Source organism: Solanum stenotomum, chromosome 7, assembly GCF_019186545.1.
Source record: "Solanum stenotomum isolate F172 chromosome 7, ASM1918654v1, whole genome shotgun sequence".
Classification (NCBI taxonomy): Eukaryota; Viridiplantae; Streptophyta; class Magnoliopsida; order Solanales; family Solanaceae; genus Solanum; species Solanum stenotomum.
In genome coordinates, this window is record NC_064288.1 from 45,841,650 (window position 1) to 45,849,263 (window position 7,614).

Below are 7,614 nucleotides of genomic sequence, written 5' to 3' on the forward strand. Positions count from 1 at the left end.
TCAGTTTCTTTTGAAAAGCTTCTGTTGATTTGGGCTTCTTTTCAGTTGTATATAGATCAAGCAAATTATTGAAGAAGTAATCGGAATTCTACTCCCCATTGACTTCACTGAGAGTTTAGATGCACCTGAAGATGCAAGTAGCTGCATAGGTATATTTGTCATACGAAAATCAAATTATCAACTGCTTCATAAAACAACAAAAAGATAACATTGCTCAATTGTAACTTTTTTATTACCATTGGAATATTTGCTGTTGCAGCAGCACTCAATTTCTTATCAAGTCCCTTCTTGGACCCCTGCTTTGCTGATGGCTTTCTTGAGTTTGTAAGATCAGTGAGAGCTTTCCTACCACCCTTGTCATGTACTTTAGCAAAGTTATCTTTTGTCTCAGCAGTAAATTTGTTTTTGGTGGCATTAAGATCTTTCCCGATGGAAATCACACTCGTGTAGTTTTTCTTTGATGCCTGAAGAGAAGAGGGCTTTGCTGAGTTTGAGATGTCATTAAGTGTTTTTCTTCCACCAAGTCTTCCTCCTTTCTTCAGGGCTTTGGAAGTATCATTCTTTCCAAACAAAAAAGCACTTGTGAAAAATAATTTTTAGTGAACCAACAGAAGTATATCATAGCATTATACTCTCAGGGTTATGTAATGAGGTTTCTACCATCAAAATGTATATTGATATTCTGCTCTTGAAGCATAGCCATGTTTTCGTGTCCCAACAGAATTTGGATAAGATCCTGCACCATGTAAATGAGGTTATAACATGAAATGAGAGCAAAACATGATTGATCACATACAGAAAGTACAAGCAAAAACAACAAAGAATTGAGTGATGTAAGCATCAAAGAATTTTATGTTGCATTTCGATTCAGTGTGTCTATATTTTTTTTTACCAGATTCAGTGTGTCTATATTCTCTATTCAATCACTTATAATAATATATGCAGTGGTAGCAAGAAATAGAATTATCAAAGATTAAAAAAGCTAGTAATAGCTTTCCAAGATAAGTAGTTCAAATTCTGCCCAAAGGGCATATGAAAAAGAAAAGACTCTCTATAATGTGGCACTAGCAATTGCCATATTCAAGAGGGCAACTAAATACAGTTACAACACTATTGAAGACATAGTTTTTTTGCTTAAAATACTAGATCATCTAGTTTTGTAACAATGAAAAGAATATTATATACAAGAATCAAAGCTTAAATAACATGACTTTATCCATGTACTATGAGTCTGTGAAATATATTTGATAGAATGATTCAATATGTATAAACTCTATACCATTTACTTTGCAGTAATAGCAAGAAACATAACTATCAATCCCAGAAAGAGGGTAAGAAGAAGATGCCCAAATATAATGTCAAACAGGGAGTCATTTGGCCATAACATATTTATTCACTTTTTTTTCCGTTTGACCATGAAAATTCCAATTAAGCGGCATACATATTGGAGTGTACTCTAGCAGGAGTTTCATGCAAAATGGCACTTAGAATCCTAAGTATGGTTTGTGTTTTTCCAGTCCCTGGTGGACCCTAGAGTAATGAACTTTGTTAAATACTTAACTATATTAAAGTTCCAACTTTCTGGTTAAGAAGTATCAATGAGACTAGATTAACTTGAATATCAGCCACTGCCTTTTTAAATTTTATACACTAATCTCTTTTTGTGGTAATTTTGATACATTAAAGTATTTTTCACGGAATAAATAAAAACAAACAATTGAGCACTAAGCAGCTCCACTCGTCGTGGCTTTTCAAGATACATACGTACATAAATCACAAAATAGTACACTTGAAAGAGCATTAAGAAAAGGCCTATTTTGTTTATACAACCTAGAAAATAAATGGATAAGTCAAACCTGTCTCAACACAAATGCCTGCAAAGAGAAATGTTGAATGAGAAAAATGTATGCTAAGTTTTATATGACTGAGAACTACTAATAGGTCATCAAGGGGGACAGAAGCACTGAGTAGTAAAGATTTCTTACAGGTTTACTGATGACTGCACCCCTAATGTAAGGCTGGTTAAGCAGATTTAAGTATACCAACATTTCTCATAGCACTCATCGACTTAGTTATCAAATTGTTGTACGTTATATCTATTTCATTCACAAGTGGAATAGATACTAAAAGCTTCAAAGTGACTGATATAAGATTAGTGAACAGATCTTCTTCAGGCAATTTTCAGAATAATAGAAATTTCATGTTGTAAAAGCACAAAAGGAGCAGAGAAGTATCCTATAATTTGTAAATTCAACAATCAGGTAATGATATTCATCATAGCAACACCACAACAACTTGTGTGAGAAGAAATCTGTACATAAAAAAGAGCGTACCAGTGTTTAGAATGCGCAACACAATCTCGTCGAGCGCATAATTTGACGGAGCACAAACTAGAACACAAACACGATACTTCTAACTGGAATTGACTACTTCTAGTTTCTAGAAAAATAGTTTAGTGTAAGAGGGCGCAAATTTAAATTTCTCATATCATTATGATGGACAACATCAAACATACCAAGTCATTACCAGATGTAGAGAAAAATCCATCATCCTCGTCTATTGGCATTTCTTGGTCGAGAGGATTAATCCCACCTAACCATGGAGATGCTTGTCCCCAGTGTTTGTATCTGCAAAGTTCAAACAATTTACCCTATGAGATATTCAAAAGGAACAAGGTCTTAAAGAGATTTGGAAAAGGAATCATTTACACAATTCTGAACTTTGAATTTATACAGATTATGCATGTATCTCGAAAAAGCATTGGTAAAATAGGGGAGACAAGTTGTCAACAACCAACAAATACACCTATAAACAGTATAGATCACTCAGCCAATAAAACTTTTTTTAGGATATCACTCAGCCAATAAAATCCAAAAGAATACACCATCTTCCGCCCAGGTTCTCCATCCATCCAGAAAGAAAGGAGATTCAACTGCTAGAGCTGCTGGGTTATGGTTATTATATTACTTAACTACGTAAGGTTTGTATCAAGATTAGATCACTACAATTCCCTTTAATCTAACAAAGAAAAACCCTAGAATAACTCCATATGAAGAACCAAAAATCGAATTTAAATTTTTTTTCCAACTTGAACCCTAAAATAGAAGAAACCCAAATGTACAAGATTCGAGAATTGAACATAGTTCCATAGCAGATAGACGGAAAACATTATAATTTTTCTCAGGGATTAAAAAAGGATGTAGATAGCAGAAGAACACAAGAAACTCACAAAATAGAGAAATTTACAGCCTTCTTCGAAGAATTTGCATGCAAGATTATTAAGCTTTCTTCTCAGTATGTTGGATGATTTCTCAAAACTATTTTGTGTTTTTTTGTCCTAGTTTTTGAGTTAAAAGAACAGCGAAAGTAAATATACAGGGACAATCGCTCCCAACGGTCATATTTTGCCACCTTTTACTAAATTGCCCTTCTTTTACATGCTAATTACAAGAATGGTAACTAATTACAAGAATGGTAAGTATGTGATGTTTGGTATTGAAGAGTAAGATATTTTAACAACATAGTTTTTCTAATATTTGACATGGTAACTTTTAGCCTTTGCATTATTAGGGTCAGGGTATTAGATAACGGCTAAACACGTCTAAATCTCTGTTGTTTAATCCTTTTCTCATTCATTACTTCCTTGGTTTGACAAGTAGGAATAAGGGGAGTTCTAACGTTGGCCACCGTTAAAAAGCATTCAAAACGATATGATTAACAATACATGCATAAAAATCATTCAAGAATCACTTTGTACATAAACTTACTTTAATAAGTCATCATGGTTCCCACAACCCTAGTTATGAAATTTAGCTACTCATTATCTCTAAGAACACAATCAAAATTTACTAAAATCAAAATCAATTAAGTATTCCCTCGTGTACATAAACTTACTTTAATAGTTGCATTCCCTCGTGTACGTATTTTATTCCTCAACCTCCTATTTTTTTCATCTCCCTTGATTATGTAACACATTAATCAACTTGATAGAGGTCAGAGCACATGATTATAAGAATATAGGCTATTACAAATTACAACTATCCCACTTAAGAATAACATGCTCCATTTTGCACGCAAGGGTGTAGCTTAGAGGATAATGAAATGGGTGATAACTATAAGGTCTCGGGTTCAAGAGACGAAACCACTAGGTGATTTCTTTTCATCTGTCCTAGCTAGCCTTGGTGGATAGAGTTACACAGTCCATGCTGCTGGTGGGAGGTATCCCTTGGAAATTAGATAGAGTGTGTGCAAGCTGGTCGGACACCACAGTTATTTTACAAAAAGAATATCAAGCTCTTTGTAATAGCGAATCAGTATGCCAACTTATTATACAAGGTAACTTGATAAAAGGAGGAGACCTCTTCGCAAGCAGGTTGTCTAAAACTACTAAATAAATTTTTTCACCTCTTAAATTACATGAGCTCAAATCATTCAAATATTATCCATTCACTAGTGCTTTTAGGGGTCATTTGGTAGAAAGATTGATAATGCAGGGATTATTTTTTATCAAGTGTTTGGTTCATTATTTCTCATCTAATCTTGTGTATGTATGGTTTAAAACTCTACAAGAAGCTTCTTACCAATTATATCCTTGAATTATTATAAGATATTTATTTCATGTATAGCATTATGACATATTTTCATGTTCATTCCATTGGTGAGCTTCAGTGCATTCTATTGGCCAATATTACTCATCACATTATCCTCTCACATATTTTCTTTTTATCCATTTTCTTCTCTTGAACCCTTCACTTGAAAGAAAACCAACTAGTCTATTTCAATTTCTGATGTACATTTGAAGCCATATGACAATACACTAAATGTCAAACTTGCAGAAACAACAAACCTTTTCGCCCCTCCCAACTTTCCAATGACACTTCCTCTTCTATCATGTTAGTAGTTTGTCGGCTCTCTTGAAGCCACCTTAAGCACAACGTTATATATGGGTGATACTCATCCATTTTTTGTTCGAACTTGAGGCAAAGAACCTGAAATACAAATATATAGAACTTCAGACATTTTCTCTGTTAATCTATCATAGATAATGCTAATTAATTCAAATAGACAACATTTAGTTTAAAATTTAAACAAGACAAGTAGTCATAGAAGGCCACAATAAACTTAACAAATAACACAAGCAACGGAAGAATTTGGCCAGTTTCATGCTGAATAATAACAGACATTTGCTTCCTCTTGCTGGTGAAGTCCAAAAGATTAGAATTTTGCTTCTTTGATTGAGGAAAGTTGGACCTAGTGTGAAGAGTTGAAATATCTCCTACTTACAGTGTTGCTTCCTCCATGGACCAACAACGAAATGTAAACTAATTCATCCTCAATTTAAAGGATGAGACAACTTGACAACAAGGTTACAAGTCAAGTTACGGGACAAACTTTAACAAGTCAATTTCCGTAGGTCGAGACCCTCAAGACCCCTCAGAACCCATCATATGAAGTCGATTCACGGACTAACAGGACACATTGTGGATCAGTCCATGGATCGTTGATCAGTTCGTAGGTCGAGACCCTCAGAACCCATCATCTGAAGTCGATTGACGGACTGACAGGACGAATCGTGGATCAGTCCATTGATCATCGATCAGTCCGTAGGTCGATACCCTCAGGACCCCCAGAACCCACATTTGAAGTTGATCGACGGACTAATAGGATGGGTCGTGGATCATTCCACGGACTATCGATCAGTCCGTAGGTGGCTTCAGTACATTTTAAGTCAGGGGTCGTTTGGTTATTTCCTCATGCGTTGGACCCCTAAACTACATAGTTTTGGTCAATTTTAGCCTAATAAAATAATTAGAACCTAACCTAATCAATTTTTCACCAAAAATTCATCAAACTTAGAGAAAAGTAGAGGAGAAAGTCGAGCAGCCCTAGTTCAAGAACACAACGAGTTTTCATCAGTTCCAGCCCCAAAATCGAAAGATTTCTCCGTGAATTTTGTCACCAGGTGTGTGGGATTTCATTAGTGGGTTCCTTTCGCCTATTAGGTCCTTAGATTTCAGTCAGATTCTTGATTCCCTTGATATTATCTAGACCTAGGGTTTCTTGAATGTTAGAGAATGTTGGGTTTTAGCTGCTAGAATGATCCAAACCAGATTATCATGTTGTTGCTTAAGTTCTTGCATGAAATTCAAAACCCTATTGGTGTAGATTCGTTTAGTTCATGAATTACACTTGCTAGGTCAGTATATTCAGTTATACATGCTCCAGTTATGAATGTTTCATTATTAGTACATTAATGTTGCATTCTCAAATTTGCATGTCAGTATTTTGAGCTATCCAGTACTGCAGAAATTCAGTCATAAAGTGTTATTTACATAATTAATTGGGAGTAGCTTAATACCGAGTAGACTAAGGTCAGTCACCCTCAAGTCCTAAATCTACGTGCCCCGTAGGTTGTAAGTCCCCTATATGGGCATCATTTTAGTGATCACGTCAGTCATGCCTCTATACCTCTGGCAGGGTATATTGGGTCCTCTCGATGGGGCGTATACATCGGACTCCACATTTTGTTCATGTTATTTTATGTCAGTTAATAGCAGCTCCCTTACAGTTAGATTCTATTGCATTGACCATGTTATCAATTACAGTCAGATTTTATTGCATTGACAATGTTATCAGTTACAGTCAGATTTCAATCTCAGCTTGTCATAAACTTGGTCATTGTATTTAGTATTCTCAGTATAGTATCATTCTTATCTCTTATCATTGCTCAGATATATGCTTCGGTTCAGTTATGTTTATTGTTTAGATTTATTTTATCCTACATGCTCAGAACCCTTCAAGTACTGATGCATAATTTGCGCTACATCTTCTCGTGATGTACGTTCAGGTTCTCAGCTTCCAGATCATGCCTAGATTGGTTCCCGATCTTCAGCTCAGCAGTATTAGCGGTGAGTCCTCATTCTCCGAGGACGAAAGACATGTTTCCTTTGCTTTTAGTCTTTAGTTTTAGTTTTTCTAGATCTAGTTGGGGTATGTCGCAGCATTTCTAGTCAGTAGATGTTTTATTTCAGGCATAGTTAGATTCAGCTTTAGTATTTGAGTTTGACTTTTCAAGTCACGCCCCGAGCTACCCCCGAGACGCGGACACGGGACCTAGGACCACAAGTGATCCCAAGCTAACCCTGCTGGCATGATCATGAGCATACTAAAGAAAATAAACTGATACGGAAGCTAAATCATAAATAAATCTGAAAAGATAGGGAATACCCATATATTGTAACTGAATATATCAAATCTGAGAGTTTAATACAAAAGAAATATCAAACTCAAAACACTAAGTTGAATCTAACTATGTCTAAAATAAGCCTCTAAACTGACTAGAAATGTTGGGACATGCCCCAACTAGGTCTAGCAAAACTGAAACTAAAAACTAAAAGTGATAAAGATAAACATGTCACTAGTCCTCGAAGAATGAGGACTCACCACTGATGCTGCTGAACTGAAGACTGGGAACCGATCTAAGCGTGATCTGGATACTGAGAACCTGAACCTACATCACGAGAAGATGTAGCGCACGTATGCGTCAGTACTTGAAAGGTACTGAGCATGCAGGATAGAGTAAAGCTGAAATAACATATAACTGAACAAAGCAAT

General features: G+C 35.6%; 1 pseudogene; it reads right to left on the reverse strand.

The window, feature by feature from the left end:
* Positions 1 to 703, reverse strand: LOC125869950 (uncharacterized; annotated as a pseudogene).
* Positions 704 to 7,614: the final 6,911 nt, after the last annotated feature.